The following is a 23,553-nucleotide window of genomic DNA, read 5'->3' on the forward strand; positions in this document are numbered from 1 at the left end:
CTCCCAGGCTCGCATTCACTGCCCTGGCTGGGCAGCACCCACCCCTATCCCTCCCACACTCCCTCCCTCACCGTGGGGACCTTGATCTGCCCCCCATGCCCTTTCCCTCCCCTTCTGCCCCACAGACTTACCAGCCAGACGCTGCTCTCCAAGCTGCCGGGCTGCATTCCTGTAAATCGGCTAATGGATCAGTATTGGTTGATATGGCTGGTTAATAATTGGTATCAGCCAAGAAAATTTTTATCAGTGCACCCCTAACCACAACCAACCTGGGTCAAGTCCTTGAGTCCTTACTAAATTTTTATTGCGTCAGTAAAGGAGTAAGAACAAAGTTCAGTCCATGTTTACCAGCAAGGAAGAAATTTCCTTCCACTATGGTGAGGCAGCACATGACCTATCCACTTCTATTATTATTATTTATATTGCTGTAACATCTTCCAGCAATCATGGACAAAGACCTTAACAGGCCACACATAGATAAAGACAGAGGTGACAAAGAAATAATGAGACCATGTTGGTCAGCATGATAGGCAGTGATCAAGACCACAGCTTGGCTGCCAACAGGTTATATTTGCTGTAGACATCACAGCAAAGGTGAGAATTTGTAGTAGTAGAATGAAGTTTCTTTGTGGATCTTTATAGAAAGCTCCTCTCTATCAGGGAAGATGGGGAGGGACTGAACAAATAGGCCTGTTTGAAAATCTAACAGGGTGACAATGGAGGTTGGCCAGTCACCCGCAGGAAGCAACCTTTTGATACTGAATGTGTCGTGATAGGCAAAGTGGGGACAGGCTGCAAAGGGCCTTGTAAAGAAACATAAGTAGCTTCTGTCTGATGCAATACAAGAACACAGAGCCCAAGAGGGAACAGAATAAGGGAGGTGACACACTCAAAGCAAGGATCCTTGCAGCAGCCTCACAATTGCATTTAAACCTCCTAGGCCTTGGGCTAACCCAAGGGGGGAGTGTACCACCCTAAATGGCTAATAACCCTGGATTTTATTTCCAAGCATATTGCCTCACTGCCAGATACCAGGTACTTGAGAAGCTGTTATAAGAGGAAAAAATGTGTAACCTGTTCTCTTTTTCAACTATGGAGTCAGTTTTGCTCCCATAGCTGTACACTTTTGTACAATGCAAAAACAGAGTGGAAATACCAATACTCTTTCCCATAACACTAAAAAACACATTATAGAAGAGAAGAGAAAGAAAGCTCTAATAATACTCTTTGCAGGGTGGTTTGCACCACTTCTACCACTACCTTAAATTAGCAAGAACTGCCACAGCTGGTCTTCATTTCACGCTCTCAGTAAGAGGGTTGACCTGGATCTTTCGAGGTCCCTTCCAGCCTTTAATTTCTATGATTCTAAGGTCAACAATATCCATCAATGGTCTAGATTTCTAAATTTGCTCTCAATTTACATAACTTCATTTTAATTTAGATATACAATCAATTCTTCCTTTGCAACTGGACAACTGTCCACTGCATGAAGAACATTTTGTGACAAATACTGATACAAGGCTTGCCAACATTACTTACAACATGTCAAGCTTTCTAAGAGCATGTAGCTAATGGATGAAAACACTTACTGACAACTGAAAAAGTTTTGGGTTTTGTTGTAATGTGGACAGAAAGAGACCGTTCCCAGCTCCTCTTGCTAACTTTGGCTTGTATTGTTCCAGTTGCACAAAACAAGCTAGAAATCAGCGTGTCTGGCTATCCATTGAAATCTCATGGGGTCAGCCCCACCAGGGCCAATTCATCTGTATAGGGCTTGTAAATTTGGCTGCAGAAGAGTGGTGGCAGTGTAAATTGCCATTGCTCCCCCGCCACCAAATTTCCAGACCCACAGGTTGGTCCGCAGGCTCCACGACATGGCTCCGTGGGCACCTCTGAGGTAGTGCGCCTTGGCACAGTTTTAAGCTAGCTCATGGCTATTCTAAGTCTGGCCAAGGGCCAAACAAGCAGAGGACTAAGGAATGGCAGATAAAGAGATGTAGTTTCAGAGTTGCTCAGTAGCTAGCTTAGAAACCTTAATGTACTGTTTTCTTCTCAATCATCTGCCTACGGACATTTTACTGATTGCATGTTGTTGTATACTTGCCCTGTCTGTCAGTAGAAAAATGAACAAAACACAGTATGTCCCTGAGTTCTGTGTTTGGACTGAAGGGCTGACTGTCCATATCATACAGCTGCAGAGTTATCTGAACCAGGCTGAACTGTTTTCATAACAGCTGCTCATCTCATTTTGTTTTTCCATGCTGGGAGTGCTCTTTTCTCAAGACAAAAAGAAACCGCGTCATATTTTTCCTACTACTGCATTTAGGCATAGCCGAGGTGCTGAGTTTTAATTTCCGAGAGTGGTATGGGAAAGGGTTTTCAATCAGCCTTTGATCTGGGGGTCAGGAGGCCCTAGTGGCCTGCAACAGCCACAGGGGTTTAGATGCTCTGCAGTTCAATTTGGAGTTTCTTTGATGAGGGGTTTTTGCTCCTGGAGACCACTTCTCCAATTTTTGACTGATTTGGGTTATGATTATTTTGGGTTAAAAGTAGTAATCTGTTTCTCTGTTACACAATCTCTCCCTTCTCACTGTGGGAACATAACAGGTTCTCTCTCTCTCTCCTTCAAAAAAAAGTCTCTCTCTCCCTTTTTCAAACTTAAAAAAGAAAGAAATAGGCGCTCAGTAGTCTAATAAATTGTTCCTTGGCTTTCTCCTTTCCCTTTGAATTTTTTTAAACATAAAATTAACTATGTGGGCTGGGCTAACTGCCCTTTAAATTGTCAAAGTACTTGAAAGATATATGGCCATGTTGTACTGACAGTGCCAATAGGGCAGGTCAGACCCTCAGGGCCTCCAAGCCTTTCACATCAGTGTCTCTCTGTGCTGGATACTAGATTCAGGATGTCAACTTCTCATTTAACAAGTTTAAAAAAAATATGTAAGATAAAACTTGCCACACTGTCAGGCTGGGCCAGTGAATGCTTTTTATTTTGTTTAAATAACAATTGTAGGTTAGCCTGGCAACACATGAAACATTAAATCATGTTGAGACTTCTTTAAACGTACTGAGCATCTAACTTGGATACTACATACACTGGAAAATCACAGGAGCTGAAGATGAAAAGAAAACTGTTTTTAAGCCATCTATTCCAGTAGCTTGCCTATGCAGGACTGTTCCCTACTGCGCTCTCTCAAGTTCTAATGACTTCATTTTTAGCCGATTCAAGAAACAAGAGTTTCCACCACTTCTCTCTTCCCTAGGACTATTCTTCAGACCAAAGGATCTTACAATTAGGGTGTATATTTCTGATATCCACGCCATCATTTTTTTGCACTATCCTAAAACCAGCTCGCCTATTTCTTTGATTTGTCCCTCTGAAACATTACACTACCCATTTCAGGAGTCAGCCACATAATTCATTACCACTCTAAATTTAGGGGGAAATACATGGTACCACAGTGTGGTAAATATTTTTAGCAAATGCTGCGGGGTTTTTTTGGTGATGATATACTTTTATAGCCCACACGGGCTCTGGGGAAAATTGGTTCCAGTGGCTACTACCTGCAAGCTGGGGCAGCACCTGCGCAGCTAGTGCCCCACCTGGGTGGCCCCAGGGGCTGCCACCATCATGGAGGGAATCACTCGGGCCCCCTGCAGCTCAGGGGCCACTTGGCCCACAGGCAGCTCATCCCCCAGCCGCGGGAGGAGCGGGCAGGCTCCAGGAGAAAAAAATAAGGATCAGGACAGGGCGGGGAAGAAAAGGGTCAGAAGTCGCACCATTTTTTTTTTCCTGGCGCAGCCTGCCCTCCGCAGGAGGGGCTGAGGAATGAGCTGACGGTGGGCCGTCACTGTTCTAGCACTGTGATGGAAGCCTCTAAATTGAAACAGTGGGTCAACCCACAAAATTACAAACCCACCATTTCCATTTAGGAGAAATAAACCCCCTTGCATGTACAAGCGCCACATGATAGCATGCAAGTATTTACAGTATCTACACACCTGCCTCAGGCATTTCTAAGGTGCTGTCACTGCACAAGGAGTAGGGAAGTAGCTCCTATTCATCTCCCCTGCCTCCTTCAGAAGTTTTGGAGCTTTCCTTTACGTCAAAACTGACCACTCAAATACTTGCAGGAGGAGAGAAATTAAGCAAATTAAGTACTTTGGGCCTGGACATACAAGACATTTAAACTAGTGTAAACTGCTCTTACAGCAGTGTAAGCAAAGAGTAGATGTGTAGCCTTGCACTAGTAATGCTGATGAGAACCCATAAAGAGTTACCTTGGGAAAAAGAAAGAGTAAAGCAACATCCGTTTGTGTGTTGTAGTGTTTGATTTTACTCCAGAGTGGACACTTGTTCAGTGCAAGCAAATTATTACTGGTTCCCCTATCACCTAGTGATGGTGGTGTTGGGAGGGGACGGATACCATAATACCATTTCCTGTAGCATCTCTGGGAAAAGCCTGTCTGTCAGTCTTTGTACTCTGATGAAAATTACAGCAGGGTCCAGAGAAACACAACTGACACTAGTTTTCATCTACACGTCCAGGACCTTAGAAGCCACAAATGCCAAAAGTTATTCTCTTTTCTGGGAGGCTACGAGCATGTTCCCCACAGTGAGCAATTAGAGATGAACACATCTCCCCCTCATCTTTGTACCCAAACGCTCCATTTCTTAGGTGGCGATGCAGTTCCCTGAGCAGGCCAGGCATAGGCTCCCCAGACTATGTTCCCCTCCCTTCCCAGCAGAGCTCCTTCTCAACTCAGCTCCCATACGCCAGACTCAGCTGTGTGACGGTTGCCTAGAAAAACACGGGCGAGTGTGTGAAGTGGATCATGTACTGGGGCAGAGTCCCTAACTCCATTCAAACTCACTAGCATGAAGGACTGCGCATAGATCCCAAGGCCCAAGTTACCAGCAGTTGATACCAAACTGGGGCTTTAATGTATAGCTTAATGTTAACACCTCATGCTTTAACTGTATATTAGTTGGGGGGAAAAGAGATTCTTAAACAGTGAGGAAGCAGAAACTATTATACCACAGTAATTATGGACCAAGTAGCCAGAACAAGCTTCCCTACAGAACTATCCTCTCATCCTGACCTGATTCCACCCTAAGGGTTCACTGAGAAGGCAACACAAAAGAAACTGCTGAATTCATATATTATAATTTAAGGATTCACTGAGCTAACAATAATCTGCTGAGGCAGAATAATTCCTCATTCCTAGCTTCCCAAATGCTATATTACAGTAGGGCAGAGTACAAAAAGAGCATTCATCCACACATTTCTCAACAGGGTCTAATAAAGTCAGGCTATAGAGTGGCACATGGTTGCTGAGAGAATTCAAAGGGGGATGGTGATGAATGTCTGCAACTGAAACATGATAACTACTTCAGAAACACTCAGGGTTCAGAACAATGGCATCTCCAAAGCCAATGATGGGTGTGAGTTAAGTCATTGTTTGAATATATTTGGCAATTTAAATTTTTTTCTCAGTGTTCCTCAGTAACAGATTTGCAAGGTTAGAGATTAAAAATATTTTTGGATTAAAATGCAGCATCGTGGATTAGGATCATACAAGCCATGAACAGATAGCTGGCTGGGGAATCCAAAATGCCTGTTGTGAAGAATTAGCACTTCCTGGACCTTTTCAGATGCTCACTATTGGAAAAAGAAATTAAAACTTCAACATTCATATAGGAGCTTTGCTACCATGGAGCCTTTTCTTCCCTACTTGCCCTTTCTGAATGAGCCAAATATGATTTTAAATAGTAAATAAATTCCACTGTCTTATTTTGAGCACAAATTTAAAATAAAAAACCATAATTTCACTGTCTTCAAGAACTACAGTTATCAATGTTTAGAAACTCTTTTTAAGTTTCATTTGTTTTCATACATTTTAAATTAATGAGCTAGTATTAGACATTGGGCGCTTTCATTATGCAATAATGAAAGTTCCCAGTAAACTTGATCTGCATTTGTATACACTGGTTCTTTTTGGACACATCTAGAAGCTATGTGCTGGCTCAAACACAAAGACAGTGGGAGCTTTCATTCTGTTTGTAGTAAGAACGCAACAAAAAAAGAACAAAAATATGGCCTAAATGAGATATCATAGTGCCTCTCTTCTATAGCTAGCTGCATGTGACATCTCCATTGTTTCTCCTTTGCTGTGAAGAGAACGTAAGTACTAATTTAGTAAATCTAAAGAAAGCCAGAACCTGACATTGAGATCTTCTGCTTACAACAAGATTTAAAGTTTAAAAATCTGAGTTGGTATATCAGATTTGAGGTTTAGAGGACAGCTGAATTTCCTTCAGAGCTTTTCTTTATGGGCATGTGCAGATGTGTAGAAACACTGCTTCAATTTAGGGTCCTTTAAACCCCTGTGTCATGCACACACCCGAACTTACCTGCCTCTCCAGTGGCGGGGAGGGGAGGGCGAGCTGCCCGGGGGTGGACCTGTCCCTGGGCTGCAAGGTGGCGGGGAGGGGGTTGGTGCTTCCCCCCACAGGCGGCACCTGCCCGCAGGTTGCCTGCCTGGCTGCTGCCAGGCTGCCTGCATGGGCTTCCTGCAGAGCCCCTGAGCAGCACAGAGCCTGGTGCTTCGCTCCACGGCTGTAGGGCAGAAAACTAAAACTCCCTGGAGGAGTTTTATTTTGCTGTGCCCCAAGTCATTTAAGGCGCATTATGCTGCCGAATTTGCTACAGCAGCTGGAATTACTGCCATATGCTGCCGACACATGCAAACACCAATACCACTAAATCGGTGCAAAAGCATTTAACCTGCTTTAAAATGTCGTGCATGCACGTGCCTCATTTTGTCTACACATAGGCCTGTGACTTCAACTTTCCTACCCAGTCAGATTCCCATCCCTTTTCAGAGTCTGTTGAGTATGTGTGTATAACAGCCCTGACACACTTCAGAATGAATCACTATCTCAGTCATTTTGCCTTTATCAAAGCAATACATTTTTTGGTGATACTTACTCCCAAGGAAAACACATATCCATCCCCAAAAGCGCCTTGAAAAGTAAAAGCATAGCAGCAAAAGTAAACCATAACCACTTAGTGTTATTTGAATTGCGTCATGGGGGGGCAAAGGGCATTTAAATAATTAGAGTGTTAGCTAAAAAAATCTTGGGAGTAAGACAGCCTAAATCTAGCTGAGAAAAGTTAATTTACGTCTATGCAATTGTTCTAAAAGTCTTTACATCATCAACAATTCCAGCCCTACTCTATGACAGCACACACTCAAACCATTTCCCTAAAAGAACTGAAGCCCTTCCAATACACGATGGTATGATGTATTGTAGTATGCCATAAGTAACAAGCCAAAAAATGTCTTCAGCATTACTTTTACCAATCTGGCAATGATCCACCCAAAGAAAATGATGTGCAGGTTGATTACATTTAAAGCAATTCAGCATGTTGTAGAAAAACGTTTCTTGTAATGGAGGAGAATTAAATGAAACAGCTACCTAACAGCAGCACATAAGACATAAGTATGGAAGACCCTATACTACAAACCCAATGCATGCGAGGACCATTTATTTATTTGAGTAGTCTCATTTAAGTAACTGTTAATTAGGTTAAGAAGGAAAATTTTGATGAGAGATACAAAACCAATGACACAGGACCTTCAGCAAATGCAGGGTGACTGGGAGGATCTGGACAGTAGAGATCTAAGGGATATGAAAGAATGTGAAAGGATATAATGTTTGCCACCCCACACCAGTGACTACTGTGGAGATGGAGAGAGAGAAAATGCAAATTCATAGCAAATTCATAGCCCCTGCGCTCAGAGTTTAGTGCCATACTTGGTAGCAGATTTGAACAGTACTTCTCAGGAACGTAGTGCAAGGGGCTGATCAATTCGATGTGCAAGTATCCCTCCCATAACATGAAGTTTAATTTTGTGAAAAGGAAGTACCCAACCAAGCAAGTGTTGCTGGATCCACTCCCTAGAACACAGCCAGCCGTGGAACAGAAGTGCCAGTAAAGCACAGCTCTCCTGCCCATCCCTTGCACACACTTCCATAGAGGCGAATTGCAAAACTAAGTCTCGCCTTGATGTTTTGACAAGTAAACAGAGCAGAAATAGCTTCCATCTGATCTGAATATGCCTGATAGGGAACTACACCCTTACAACTCAGCTTAAATTTCTATATAGAGCTTTGACAAATTTAAACCTTTAAGCTTGATTGCACACACAAAGCCTTAAGAAAGTAGGAATGCCGAGAAAAAAACCATTCCTTACACAAAAACAAAAACTCTAGTTGAGACATTTACCAGGCCTCTGTTCTGTGGATATCTTAGTCAACATCTATAGAAATGGAAGAAAACTTTAAACACTCAGGTCAAAAACAGATGTTTTGGTCACAGGACCGGGTGTGCTAAGGTGCGTCCCAGCACAGCTGATCCCAATTGATTGGCAGGTGCAGACATCTCCTGGGGGCACTGTCCCACAGGATCAAGCCCTGCCGATCCCAGGGCTTCAGGGAGTCCCAATCCTTCGGGATAACGGCCCTGGGGTTCCCTGCTCCACACTATGAAGAGGAGCCAGGATTAGGGAGGAAGTGGTGGCATGTGGGAAGCCCGACTCCCCTATCCCGAAGTACTGCCAAGGACAGGCGTTCAAATGCCCTTTGCAATGTTCAAGGACAAAATGTCACCACATTTTTTGTGGGAACAGATTTTGGTCTTTTGGTCACCTGTGAGGGACATCTAAACAGGAACTGTTCTGTCGCAGGACAGAGCAGTTTGTTCTGCCACAAACAGGATGTCTGTTTCTACCCAAAGGTTATCGCCCTGTGTAGGTAAAGCAATCCACATTTAATACATTTGTCTGTATTTCCTGCTTTTTACTTAAGCAGACACAATAAGGAATTTACTGTTCTACTTTTCAGATGCTACAGCTAACTTTGAAAAATAAAACACAGCCCAAAAGTTTATCCAAGTTTAAGATTACCTCTGTACCGCAATATCTAGCCTACTCACTCAGTAATTGGCCTAATTAATCATATTATCTCCTATAACAGTGATTCATTACAGTCCTGGTCTTATCTACAAATCAAAGCCAAGAAGAAAGGCAGACACAGATACAAGGAAACACTTTACTTCTCTCTGATATGCTGTACATAGTTTAAATACCAGTGCTGATAATATGTTACCCACTCATGAATCCCATGTACACTTAATCATACATTTCCTTCTTTGACCAAGAATAATTTTTGGCAAGATTTACTCTGGGTTAGCCCGTTATATCCTCCAAGGTATCTGGCATTCATCCAAAACTGTGGCATTCTTATGAAGCAGAAAAACCAGCCTCTTGCTCCATGGTTGAGGGGAAGAAAGGGCAGACAAGTGGGAGAGGACTATTAATCTATTCTTCTCATCAGTTATCCAGGTACCAGTTTGCTTTAGCACCTAGGGATTTAAAGAGCTCCATCTGAACAAGACTACTTGAATACACCTCTAGCAAACTGGCCAAGACACTGTCTCCACCTTCTGAGGCAAACGTATGGTTCCCATTCATCAAAGTTACCTGATTCTTCTGTCAGGGCTCATCTCCTGGCTGAACCTGGTTGATCAGATAACGTCAACCTCCAAACACCCTCCCCCCTTTTTTTTCACACCCAGCATAGGTAGAAAGCTTCATTCCTTCTTCCCGTGCAGAGGTAGGTCTCTGCTGGGAAAAGTGTAACAGGGCCAGGTCTGTGATAATGCCTCCTCTCCCCGACAGGCAGGTCAGGCATGTGGTGGGCGCTCTGCTCCACCTACTCTTCACCCGTGTCAACTCCGGTAAGCACTCCTGTAATTGCATCTGTGATATAAATTAGAGATAGTGTACCTACATTGTGCTGGGATGAAGGTTCAGCTCAAAAATCAGGGAGCTAGAACTGGTTTCTTTATAACCCTCCTGTACTAAATACAGTCTCCAAAGCTGCCCACAGCTTTCATAACTTGTAGAATTTTAAATGTAATATTTTCTTCCCTGTTGTCATCTTTTTTCATGTGATGAACGTAGGATTTTGTCTCTAGAAGGTTTCTAATGGAAAGTAAGTCAATGTGACTTCGTTCTGTTTACTTCTTTATTTATAAACCAGTTAGCAAGTATTTGCCCTGCCCAAAAGAAGTGTGTGTTCAACAACTGGTAGGGACAATGAAAGAGATTATATGGCTGGTGCTTCATTATTACTGTAGTAGTTCCACAACATGACTTGGCTTTAATTCCTCTTTATCAGTGTGACTGCTTTAGAGGAAAGCACAGATATGTGTAATCTGGAGAACATTCATTATATCGCACCCAGTTCATTATAATGAGGACATGCCATAGGTCCACGATGGCTGGCCGAATCCCTTAAAAATAAATAAATAAATAAAACCTCACATGCTCCTGCAAAATATCAGCCATTTGGTTACAATAGGCGCACCTATTGTGATAAGCCAAAAATCAGAGGGAAAGGGCAATAAAATATCCCATGCTTAGATCTTTAGCAAGACAGGGACCACTGTAATTCTGGCTTGGCGTGTTGCAGGGCAAAGCCCAAACTTTAGCATTTCCCCTGAAGCCCTGGAAAACTTGATTTTGCCAGAAATTGCCCAACACCACAGGGGAGAGGGACAGCAAGGAAAAAAGTTTTTAAAAAAAAAACTTTACCTGAAACATGGAGAAGAAAGGCAGCAGAGCCCCAGAAACACTGTGGAAGCCCTATACGTTTTCAGGGACAGCCTAGTACAAGCTGAGCCCCAGCAGGGCTCAGCCGATCAGGTGGTTTGATTCTGCACAGTGGCAGGGAGTTGGAAAGGCCTGCCCAGAGGGCAGCAGGCAAGTACCCCTGCCAAGTTCATTTATTATGGTTTCATTAAGTGGTGAGCTTTACTCAAACGTTATTGTTTAATTAATAGGGACCTTTACTTTCTTAAAGCAACGGAGGAACAACCTGTGCACTACTCTTAAATGGTAATCAGATCCACGTTGGGCTCCCTCAGCCAATCACAGGCATAGGAGAGCCCGCCCTGAAAAATGCCTGAAATTGGCTCTGGTGAGCCTGCAGAGAGCCCGCTTTTCCTCCTGCCGGAGCCTAAATTACAGCGGTCCCTACTTACAAGTTACACATGTACCCGACTTACACATATCTTGCGTTCCTGAGCAACCTCACGTATGTTGAATTCCTGTGACTCAAGGTGAATTTTCCCATAGGAAATAATAGAAAAGTAAGGGGTTGCGTTCCTTAGACCTCACATTTATGCCATCAAAGGTACCAAAATAAAACCTTTTTCAGCCAGTACTTTATGTTACAAAAACATAGTTTGGGCTCTCCCCCAGAAGCGGGGGTTGACTGAGTCGAGATAGCGCCGCTTCTCTCTGTAAAGCTCCATGTAGCAGGCATTGGTTTGAATGGATCAGCCACATAATGAAGCGTAAGAGGTTAAGAGAGCTCCTAACTGAGAGTATTCAGAGGAGATGCAGCTACCACGATGGCGACACGGAGGCTGAGCGAGCCCCCAGAATCCTGCTTGGGAACCCAACCTGTGCGTAACTCGGTTCGACTCAGTCTGCACATCTCGCTAGGCGTGTCTTGGGGTGTATTTTTCTGCTTGGGTGTTAATATTAATTCATGTAAACGTGAGGCATGGGTAAGTCGAATACAAGTAAAACGGGGCTCTACTGCACTGCAGAGCTGAGAACAGCCTCATGGATAAATCAGGCAGCAAATAAACAAAATCATTTATTTCTGCCTCTACTGCACTGAACTTTTCTGAGCACAGCCTTAAAAAAAATGCACATTTTAAAAAAAGGAACTAGGTAATCTTTGGCATGGGGATTTCCACATAAGCAGCAAAGGTAACCGATCTGAATGAAGCAAAAGCACACTAAGCACTTAGTGTGTTTTATTGCTTTTACTACTGTGTGCACCTGCATAAGTCCCTCAAGGCCCAATATACAGATTTATATACTCTTAACACATCTTAAAAGTTAAGGAAATGATGTATTTTCTCTCAGAGGGATTTGATTTATAAAAATTATAAGGACTATTTCACTGTCATTTTCATTATTTACATGAGTAAAGCCCAAGAGGAGAACGACTGCACTTAGACAATGGGCTCATTTCACCTCTGCGGGGACAGAGGAGACGCGCGGAGCCTTCCCTTGTCCGCAGAGTCGGCTCTGCCCTGGGTGGAGGGGAAAAATGGAGTTTTCAGGCAATATTCCCATGACTGCCCTTCCCTGGGTCTGGCAGGTTCAAGAGTATAGTCAAGTAAAATGTAGTCTAGAAGCAGATAGATCTGGTTTTTATCTGGAAAATATCCAAAGAGCACGCTTTTTATTTGCCGCTGAGATCAGCACGTGCTGCACTGAATAGAAATAGGATAACCCAGCTTCGTATGCAAGACACCATACAAGTTCCCTACACAGAAACGTTGGGCCTGTGACCAGTGCAGGGGCAATGTCTACAGGGGATTTTCTCCAGAACTTTTAAGGAACTGAGTTTCAACATGTTAGTGAAAGAACTTTCGTCCGTGTTTTAATATCATTTGATGCTGATTTTTTTTTTTAAATACAGAAATTGTGGAAAGGATCCTTCACGTATATTGGCATCTGAGAAAGGGCAGCATTCTTCCTTCTGGTGGGTCTACAAATGCATTGAATTCCCTAAAACTTGCCAATTCTTTTAAAGGAAAAGGGAAACAACTGTATATATGCAGAAAAGTGCACGCAACTTTAAAAGTATACTTAATTGTCCTTCACACCCCCCCCCAAATATGTCCATTTTTACAAATACAATTGTTGACATTTTTATTTGTCAAACTGTGTCTATTTAAGTAGCACAATTGGATATCTAGAATATTTTTAACAAAACAAGCCTGACAAAAACATAAAAATACAACTGCTCATTTTTTCACATTTATTTTACGAGAGTGACACAAGTTTTCCATCCCTCATCTCCCCTCCCCCTCTACCTCCCCTCCCCCCCAGGCTCTAAACACGTCCATCAGTCACAGCAGTTTTACAAGACTATAAAGTTAGCTGCCTCTGGTTTCCAATTAGCAGTTCACTATATAAAGCTAAACAAGGGTTACATGCTATTGTATTTATATCCAAGTGAGGTTAAATGTGTCTCTTCCCTTCCTTCCCACCTAAACAGCAGCCTATAACTTGGTTTCCTTCAAAAGCCAGCAAGGGATCAACACGGATTTACACTTGTAAGCGTTACTAAGGGGATACAGCATCACATACCCGCCACATAAAACGATTCAGACATGCATACCTTCAGTATAAATTAACAGAAAATAACTGGACCAACTCAGGTTCAGTGAAGAAGTTAAGCTGCTATGACATCCATGTTAAAGACCCATAAAGAAATCAGAATATTTCTCGGTAATCTCAGAACTCCTTGTCCATCTCTTTGCCTTGGTACTTCTCTCTTGCTGCTTCTGCATGATTACTACTACAGTAATAATGAAGCACCGACCATATAGTAAGAGACAACTCCTGCCTTAAAGGGCTTAGAGTCTCTAGGCTGGACAAAGAAAAGTTTGGAAAAATATATGTTATTTTCCCTGCACTGCAGATGGATAACTGTGCCACAAGGATATTAAGCAAATTGCCAAGGATCACACAAAGTCTATGGCAGCACAGGAATTAAACACAGAATCATAGAAAATTAGGGTTGGATGGGACCTCAGGAGGTCATCTAGTCCAATCCCCTGCTGAGAGCAGGACCATCCCCAACTAAATCATCCCAGCCAAAGCTTCGTCTAGCCAGGTCTTAAAAACAGGACGGTGATTGCACCACCTCTCTGGGTAACCTGTTCCAGTGCTTTACTATCCTCCTAGGAGAAAATTCTTCCTCATATCCAACCTCAACTTCCCTGGCTGCAACTTGAGACCATTACTCTTTGTTTTGTCATCTGCCACCACTGAAAACAGTCCAGCTCCATCCTCTTTTGAACTCCCCTTCAGGCAGCTGAAGGCCACTATTAAATCTTTTCTCAATTTTCTCTTTTTTAGACTAAATAAGCCCAGTTCCCTCAGTCTCTCCTCAGAAGTCACGTGCCCCAGCCCCCTCACCACTTTTGTTGCCCTCCGCTGGACTCTCTCCAATTTGTTCACATCCTTTCTGTAGTGGGGGGCCCAAAACTGAACACAGGACTCCAGATGTGGCCTCACCAGTGCTGAATAGAGGGGAATAACCACTTCTCTTGACCTTCTGGCAACACACCTACCAATGCAGCCCAGTACGCCATTAGCCTTCTTGGCAACAAGAGCACATTGCTGACTCATTCACCTTATTGTCCATTGTAACCCCCAGGTCCTTTTCTGCAGAGCTGCTGCCCAGTCAGTCAGTCCCCAGTCTGTACTGGTGCATGGGATTATTCTATCCTACACGCAGGATTATTCTATCCTGCACTTGTCCTTCTTGAACCCCATGAGATTCATTTTCGCCCAATCCTCCAGTTTGTCTAGGTCACTCTGAATCCTAGCCCTAGTCTTCAGCATATCTACTGTTCCCCACAGCTTGGTGTCATTTGCAAACTTGCTGAGGGTGCACTCTATGCCATCTTCCAGGTCAATGATCAAAACACTGAACAAAACTGGTCCCAGAACCGACCCCTGGGGCACTCCACTTGATACCAACTGCCAACAGACACTGAGAGCCATTGATTACTACTCTCTGAGCCCAATGCTTCAGCCAGTTTTCTATCTACCTTACAGCCCATTCATCCAACCTGTACTTCCTTAGCTTGCCTGCAAGAATGCTGTGGGAGCCTGTATCAAAAGCCTTGCTAAAATCAAGGTGTACCCCATCCACCGGTCTCCCTGCATTCATAGAGCCAGTCACATTGTCATAGAGAAGGCAATCAGGTTGGTCAGGCATGACTTGCCCATGGTGAATCCATGCTAACTGTTCCCAATTACCTTTTTCTCTCTCAAGTGCTTAGAAATCGATTTCTTGAGGATATGCTCCATGATTTTTCCAGAGACTGAGGTGAGGCTGACAGGTCTGTAGTTCCCTGGATCCTCCTTTTTCCCTTTCTTAAATATGGGCACTATATATTTGCCCTTTTCCAATCATTTGGGACCTGTCCTGATTGTCATGAGTTTTCAAAGATGATTACCAGTGGCTCTGCAATCACATGAGCAAACTCCCTCAGCACCCTCAGGTGCATCCCATCTGGCCTCATGGACCTGTACATGTCCAGCTTTTCTAAACAGTCCCTAACTTGTTCATTATACACTGAGGGCTGTGCAAAACAGCATCGTTCTGCTTCAACTTGCATTTTGACGGAACAGTGTTTTGTTTCGAGTTTTGTTTCAAAAGCACTGGTCTGTTTCATTTTGTTTCATTTCATCAAAACACTTTTGCTGTTTCAGTGTTGTTTTGATGTTTTGCCCGTAGGCTATCCCACAGCCAGTGCAGGGAAGACAGGTGCAGCACAGCCCCCGCAGCCTTCCCAGGGGTGCAGGCGAGACCCCAATCTTCCTGGCGCTGGGTGCAGGCTCCCAGCTGGCAGCACCAGCCTCCTGTCATCTGGCAGGCAGTTTAGGGGCTTACCTGCACCCCTGGGAGGGCTGCAGAGGCTGTTCTGGACTGCTCCCAGGGGTGCAGCCCCCGATCTGCCTGCTAGATGACAGGAGGCTGGCATTGCCTGCTGGGAACCTGCACCCAGCGCCGGGAAGACTGATGTTGTTACTGACCCCAGCCAGCAGCACCAACCTCCTGTCATCTAGCAGGCAGATTGGGGGCTTGCCTGCACCCACAGGAGGGCTATGGGGGCTGTGTTGGACTGCTCCCGGGGGTGCAGGCCCTGATCTGCCTCTCAGATCACCGGAGACTGGTGCTACTGCCTGGGACCAGTGACAGGCGGGCCTGGGGCAAATCAGCTCATGTGGGGACCCACCCCCGGATCGGGGCAGGGGCAGGTCCCTGCATGAGCTGGTTTGCCTTGGGCCCCGCACTCTCGGTCCTGGTGCAAGGCCCAGGGAAAATCAGCTCATGTGAGGACCTACCATTGCCCCAATCCCGAGGCAGTGCTAGGTCTCCACATGAGCTGATTTGTCCTGGGCCCCACACCAGAGCCAGTCCAAGGAGGGTGCGAGGCCAGGGGCAAATCAGCTCGTGCAGGGGCCTGCCGCCACCCACTGATTTCCCCGGGCCCTGCACCAGAGCTAATCCAAGGAGGGAGTGAGACCCAAGACAAATCAGTTCATGTGGGTACGCGCCCCCCTCCCCGGGATCAGGGTGGTAGCGGGTCCCTGCACAAGCTGATTTTCCCTGAGCCCTGCACCAGAGCCGATCCGAGGAGGTGGGGAGAGCCAGGGCTGTGCTCCCCGCGGGGCTGAGACACATGGGGCTGCAGAGACACTCGCAGTGCAGCCCTGGCTCTCCCCTGCCTCCCACCACCGGTCTGCTTCAAAATTTAAAACGTTTTGAAAGTTTTGAAACATTTTGACTGGCCTCGTTTCGTTTCAAGGATGTTTTGAAGCTCTTTGTTTCATTTTGATTTCGCTGTTTTGAGCTCAAAACGAGTCGAAACAGTGTCAATGCCTGCGCACTGCTGTACTGCCCTCCCAGGAGATGTCAGATGATTGAAGTCCCCCCCACAAGAACCAGGGCCTGTGATTGGGAAACTTCTGCTAGCTGTTTGAAGAAAGCCTCATCCACTACTTCTTCCTCCTGGTCTGGTGGTCTATAGCAGACCTCCACCACAACATCACCCTTGTTGCTCTTCCCTTTGGCCCCAAGCCAGAGCCTCTCAACAGGCCTATCTCCAGTTTCATATTGGAGCTCTGAGCAATCATATGGCTCTTTTACATAAAGTGCAACTCCTTCTCCTCTTCTCCCCTGCCTGTCCTTCCTGAACAGTTTGTACCCATCCGTGACAGTGCTTCAGTCATGTGAGCTCCCACCACATCTCTGTTATTCCAATCACGTCACAGTTCCATGACTGCTCAAGGATTTCCAATTCTTCTTGCTTGTTTCCCTGGCTCTATGCATTTGTGTACAGGCACCTGAAGTAACTAGTTGATTGCCCCAATTTCTCAGGAAGTATGAGAACACCTCTCCTGCTGCCCGCTCCTCCAAGCTCTTCCTCCAGGTCTCCAGCTTCCTCACTTACCTCAGGACTTTGGTCTCCATCCCCTGGAGTACCTAGTTTAAAGCCCTCACTAAGTTAGCGAGCCTGTCTGCAAAGATGCTCTTCCCTCTCTTTGTCAGGTGGATCCCATCTCTTCTGAGAAATTCTTCTTCTTGGAAGAACATCCCATGATCAAAAAAAGCCAGAGCTCTCCTGCCAACACCACATGCACAGCCAGGTGTTGATCTGCAGGATTCACCTGCTCCTGGCCAGGCCTTTTCCCTTGACCGGGAGGATCGACAAGAACACAACCTGAGCCCCAGACCCTCTCACCCCTGCACCTAGAAACCTGCCCTGTAGAAACTTTTGATATACTGAGGGTCTCCCCAGCAGTATCATTGGTGCCAACATGGATGAGCAGCATGGGGTAGTAGCCAGAGGCCAGATAGTCTCTCCATGACATCTCAGATCCAAGCTCCGGGCAAGCAGCAGACTTCCCAGGACAATAGGCTGAGTCGGCAGATGGCTCCCTACATCCCCCACAGAAGGAAGTCTCCAACCACCACCACCCATCACTTCTTGGTGGTGGCTGTCTTGATCCTTTCCACCTTGGCAAGGCCTGGCCTGTCTTCCCTCACTGATGGAACATGCTCCTCCCTCTGTTGCCAGGGCTACACATCTGTTCTCCAGATGAACCAGTGCTGGAGGAGGTGAAGATCTCTCCTTGCTGCCAGAGGTCACAAGCCTCCAGCTTCCACCCTCTTGGATGTCCATGTCCTCTCTCTTCTCTAGTGCCGCCTCTGAAATTTCTTCCTCCACAGTCCCCTCCTCCTCATCGAACTGATGAACTCCTCATGGCAGAGGATGCTACGGAGCCTTGCCACCTCCTCCTGTAGTTCGCTTGCCTGTTCCCTGAGAGACACTGCAGGCACTCCCTGACCTGGCCGTCACAGGAAGGAACCTTCAAGCTGCAGTTTCCACTGCAGTGTCTCTATCCTGAGCCATCATCTTAACCACAAAATCATTCTTGCCTCACCATTTCAGGCTCATTTCATTTGTTTCCACTGAAAACAACAATAAAACCCTGGGATAGGATGGTGGTCTACTAACAATGAAACGTTTCTGCTGAGACATTTCTCTTAGTCTCTTTAATATGTTGATGCAGAAGTGGTTAGGAATCCAGCATGGTTGACCACCTAGTTAGCAGATAAGGCCTGTGACTTGACTAGCCATGTCACAGACAGCATAGAGAATGGTGGATCCCAAAAGATGTAACAAAAGTGTTTTGCTAAATATTCATGTGAATGATGACTTATGCCCATCTCCACCAATTACCAATTCCACTACTGAGATACAGGATTCCCAGAATGCGTCTTGCAGAGCATAAATAGTTCTTTACTGATATCAAAACATAGCTACAATGGAGCCTCCAAGGCTAAATTGCCACAAAGGTTTTAGTTATAAGTATCTGGCTAAACTTTTGTTGTGTATGGCGCATGCTTTCCTCTAAAAGCAAGCAAGCCACCTTAAAAAGCTGTCATGTTCTTCTGTAACTTGTAATACAATCAGGTTTGCTGCCACATCATATCATGTCACTGTGGGTGTGACACCACATGACTGAAATAACCCAGAGTGGCTGGTGTAACACAGATTGCATTTGACACCCAGAAAAGACCTGGGTCCATGTGTTTGTTATCAAAAACCCTTTGTGTTTAATTGCTGCAATGCTCGGATCAGCACAATGCTGCATGCAGGTTAACAAGTTGCTATTCCCTGAATCAGCGGTATGTAGTGGAGCGCTTGCTCTCTCTTCTAGTCAGCACACAACAACTTGACAAATCAAATTTACATTTAGTCAGTGAGACATAGGGTTAAATCCCACTCCTGTAGAAGCCAACAATAAAACTGGGACCATTAGATTACATCTCCAAACACATCCTCAAAGAGTCATGTGGCTGTCCTCCAGCAAAAGACATTCTGCATATATTAGAACCTATCTGCTTGGATTTCTCTTATAAAAGAGAACATATCAGAATAAATGCCATAATGTCATGTCTAGCCCCATTCTTAGTCACTGAAGTGATCTTTTCTTTCCAGAAACAAGTTATTTATGATACCTGAAATAGCAAAACAAAGATGTCAGTTCTCTTTATTAAAAACATGCTCTGCCAGTATGTTTATTTCTTAAAAAGACAGAGCTCTCACTTACAGTCTGGTTACAGGCTTCCATGCCCTTATCTGCAAAGATAATCAAAAAGAAGATATATCTTGCAAGAACCAACCCCTGTGAAAAGGTCTACATTTGAAAATATTTAAAAAGATGACAATGCTCATTTAACAGTGGCTTTTCAAAGAGATGTAATGTTTATTATAAAAGTACATTTGCTTTCTACCTGCTTCTCACTTGTTTCGTTCTTGTGACTTCTGCCTTCCTTTCCAATTATCTTTTATGTAGGGTTTATGGGGGGTTTTTTGTTTAATTTTGGTAACTTTTTATTGAATTGAGTTTCTCAAAGGATAAAACCCACCACCTAACTAGCTTGCTCCTTTGCAGACTGCATGGCTTGCCCTTCTGGTATTTAATTTATTCAAGCTATAAAATGAAATAAGGCAGTATGCCCTGAATCCAGGAGAGATATGAGTAGGGTGTCTTTGTGGCTTCACCAGGGCTCATGGTTCATCAAAATGCAAGCTTTGAATGTTTTGCAATGTAATCCTTAGATTACTGACTTATCTTAGAGCAAAATCTATTCTAGCCTTCATAGGGCCAACAAACAGTCAGCTTTGGGCACCCATGAAATCAGAGCAAGTGATGAGTTAGAGGAAAACATAAGAAACAGCCTAGAAGGAAGGAAAATTACTCTGAGTTAATGAACTATGCAGTTAAATAGTGGGGGGGGGGAATCAGAGAAGGGTTATATTACCATCCCCGAGTTCTTCCCCATGCAGTGAAACTGCACATGTACAAAGCATTCTTTTATGAGTTTTTACTTAATGCTGAAGGTGAGCTCTTTTCTCATGAGTTTTGTTTGGGTCAGGATGGCAGTTTCCATTATATTCCTGAAAAATGAGCACCCCACAGATTTGCCTCCATTCCTTTCTCTCCCTCCCCAGGCACATGAAGGAGAGAGGTGAGCACACATACATTCCTAGATCCTTCTTAGGCAACAGAAATGTCAACAAATTCTTCGCCGCCTTTTGGGTTTTTGGACATGAAGCCAAAATTAATGCTAATCTATTATTAGGCCTAAATGTATTTTTGACATCCTATCCCTACTGTTCTCTAACTTGGTGCCTATGCTTGACTCGAGTAACATTGTACTTGGACCCCGGACAAGTTTGGGGCTGGAAAGACATTAAAAAAAGAGCTAAATTCTCTTATGAGAAATGAAATTCATGCCAGTGTCAAGTATCACTTTGAAGGGTCAGAAAGAGTTCACAACTTCTTTATAGCATTAACTTCAAAAACTGACCAGAGGAGGCTGGTCACAAGGATGAGCCCTACTTCTCTGAAAAGTAAATCAAGAGCCTCTGGGAATGTGTGCATTAGTCTGATAAAAGTTATAGTGCTGTTTTTGCCCAGGTTTCCACTTTCTTTTAGTCTGCTCCACTTGTCCAAGCTTGTTAACAAGGGCTCTTCTTAAAATAAGATATGCAAGGCAACAATCAGTGTGTGTTGTTTTACAGCTGAACTCTAGTAAACCACAGTATTTCCTAAGGATGAAAGCATAGTGGTAAGAAGTGTATTAATATATACATGGGATTCTTGGAAACCCAAAATAAACACTGCTTAAAATCTGGAATAAATACTAGTAACTTTAACCACAAGGCAAGAATAGCTACACATACATGCTAAAAGTATTTCAAGGGAACCAAAACCATTAACAAGAAGGTGGTTACACAAAAACATTTTTTCAGGTACTACACCTGCCTCTGAATCCTCCAGCTAATTACCTGTCCTATTCCCTTTGGCTACATGAACAAAACTTGCACACATAAAGGAGAACAGTCAGATGGACCAAAAGGTAATACTGATTATACACAATGTGCTGCCAGGTGCATTTTCCCAAGCAATGAAATATTTTCCCCTCCCCTCTTTCTGTTATGGTAACCTTCAGTGTTCACTGTAACAACAGAAGGCAAACATATTTAGATAAAAGCATTGTGATGTCTATTAAACTAGGTGACTGTGGCATTGATGCCTACACAGTCAGATGGGTCACAAATTGGCTAGATGGTCACACCCAGAAAGTGGTGATGGACGGGTCGTTTTTGACCTGGAGGGATGTGGGCAGTGGAGTCCCCCAGGGCTTGGTCCTGGGTCCTGTACTATTCAACATCTTCATCAGCAATCTGGATGTGGGTGCGGAAAGCACACTGTCCAAATTCATTGACGACACCAAGATGTGGGGCAAGGTGGGCACGCTGGAGGGGAGGGACAGAATCCAGCTAGATCTAGAGGTGGGCAGATAAGAATAGGATGGAGTTCAACACAGACAAGTGCAAGGTGCTGCATCTAGGGAGGAGGAACCAGCAACACACCTATAGGCTGGGGCACCCCCTTCTTGTCAGCATGGCAGCAGAAAGGGATCTTGGAGTCATTGCTGACTCCAGGATGAACATGGGCGGCCAATGCGAGGAAGTGGTCAGTAAGGCTAACCGTATCTTATCGTGTATCTACAAATGCCTCACAAGCATGTCTGGGGAGGTGATCCTCCCTGTCTATGCGGCACTGGTCAGGCTGCAGCTGGAGTACTGCATCCAGTTCTGGGCACCGCACTTCAGGAGGGATGTGGACAGCATGGAGAGGGTCCAGAGGAGGGCCACACGCATGATCAAGGGGCAGCAGGGCAGGCCCTACAAAGAGAGGCTAAAGAGCCCGAACCTGTTCAGCCTCCACAAGAGAAGGCTAAGGGGGGATCTGGTGGCCGTTTACAAACTCACCAGGGGGGACCAACAGGAATTGGGTGAGGCTCTGTTTCCCCAGGCACCACCTGGGTTTACTAGGAATAACAGCCACAAATTGTTAGAGAGAAGGTTCAGGCTGGACATCAGGTGACATGACTTTATGGTTAGGGCTGCCAGGCTCTGGAATGGGCTCCGAAGTGAGGTGGTACTCTCTCCTATCTTGGGGGTCTTCAAGAGGCGGCTGGGCAGATATTGGGCTGGGGCAATATGACCTCGGCACCCATTCCTGCCCGGGGCGAGGGGTCAGATCTGATAATCTGTTTAGGTCCCTTCCAACCCTAAGCTCTATGACTATGACAAAGATACTATTTTGTTGGATGCACATCATAAACAGAACAGGTGGTTTTAGAGACATGCAAAAATACCGTGCATTTCACACCCGCTTGGAAAAGTCAAGCATGCAAGGGGGATATACGAGATAAAAGTAAGGAAATTCATGGATTTTGACCAACATCTAGCAGCAAAATGCACTATTGAACCCTTCTTTTACATAGGAAAGTGGTCTCTACACAAATTTTGGCCAAAGCTGGTATGCAACACAATTTCTCAGCAGACAAGTCTTTGAATAATCTCCAAAAAGTTAGTCAGAGGGAGAGGAGGGATAACAATAACGTTTTGGAGGAAAGAAGTCTAGACAGGACTGTGAACATCAAACTTCAAAGCCTCAAGCACAACTGCCAGTAAAGCTCATCAAGGAACCAAGAAACCAGATGGTATTGCAAAGAGGAAAAAAAAAATTCATCTCCCTCCGACAGTCCTAACTACTCTGAAAAAAATATAGGAAGAGGTGGAGTGATGAGATGAAAGAGATAGTATCCCACTGTCAAGGATGCTGAAAATAAACCTACAGAATAATTTAACCAACAATGGAGCACAGAGAAACAAAAAAAAAAAAAACAAAACAAAAAAAGATAACCCTTTTCTGACTGAGAAGTGAAAACACCCAGAAAAGCACCCATTCTTGTGATACTACCACAACCCCCAAAGTGAACAATAGCTATTTGTGTGTTACAGTATTCTTTAGGGGCCCAAACTGAAAAACAGGACCCACAGAAGTTCAGTGCACATAAATCACTTTCAAAATGACTAAAACAAGTTTAAGATAAACCTGGCTGAATGTAGTACAGGCAGTCCTCAGACTTACGACACAATTGGTTCCTGAAAACCACATCTTAAGTCAAAACACTGTAACTCAGAACTAATTTTCTCATAAGAAACAATGTTATAAATGGGGGATTCGTTCCTGAACTAAAGCCCAATACCCTATTTTCACCAAATATACCCCAGAATTTTGTACTCGATCAATTATAGATGAGTAATATCGCTACACTAATGTATTTATATTGTAAATAGCAATCATATTGATTTGGAAGGACTTCTTTGAGGAGACTTTGCTGGACTTTTTGAAGGGCTCTTGGTTGGAGTCTTCTCAGGAGTCTTGTCTGCGGGTTTATCTAGAGTCTTGTCTGCTTTCTTAAAGAAAGTGTCCAAGGAA

This window comes from Gavialis gangeticus, unplaced genomic scaffold (genome assembly GCF_001723915.1).
Source record: "Gavialis gangeticus isolate Ggan-Ray unplaced genomic scaffold, GavGan_comp1, whole genome shotgun sequence".
In the NCBI taxonomy this organism is placed as follows: domain Eukaryota; kingdom Metazoa; phylum Chordata; order Crocodylia; family Gavialidae; genus Gavialis; species Gavialis gangeticus.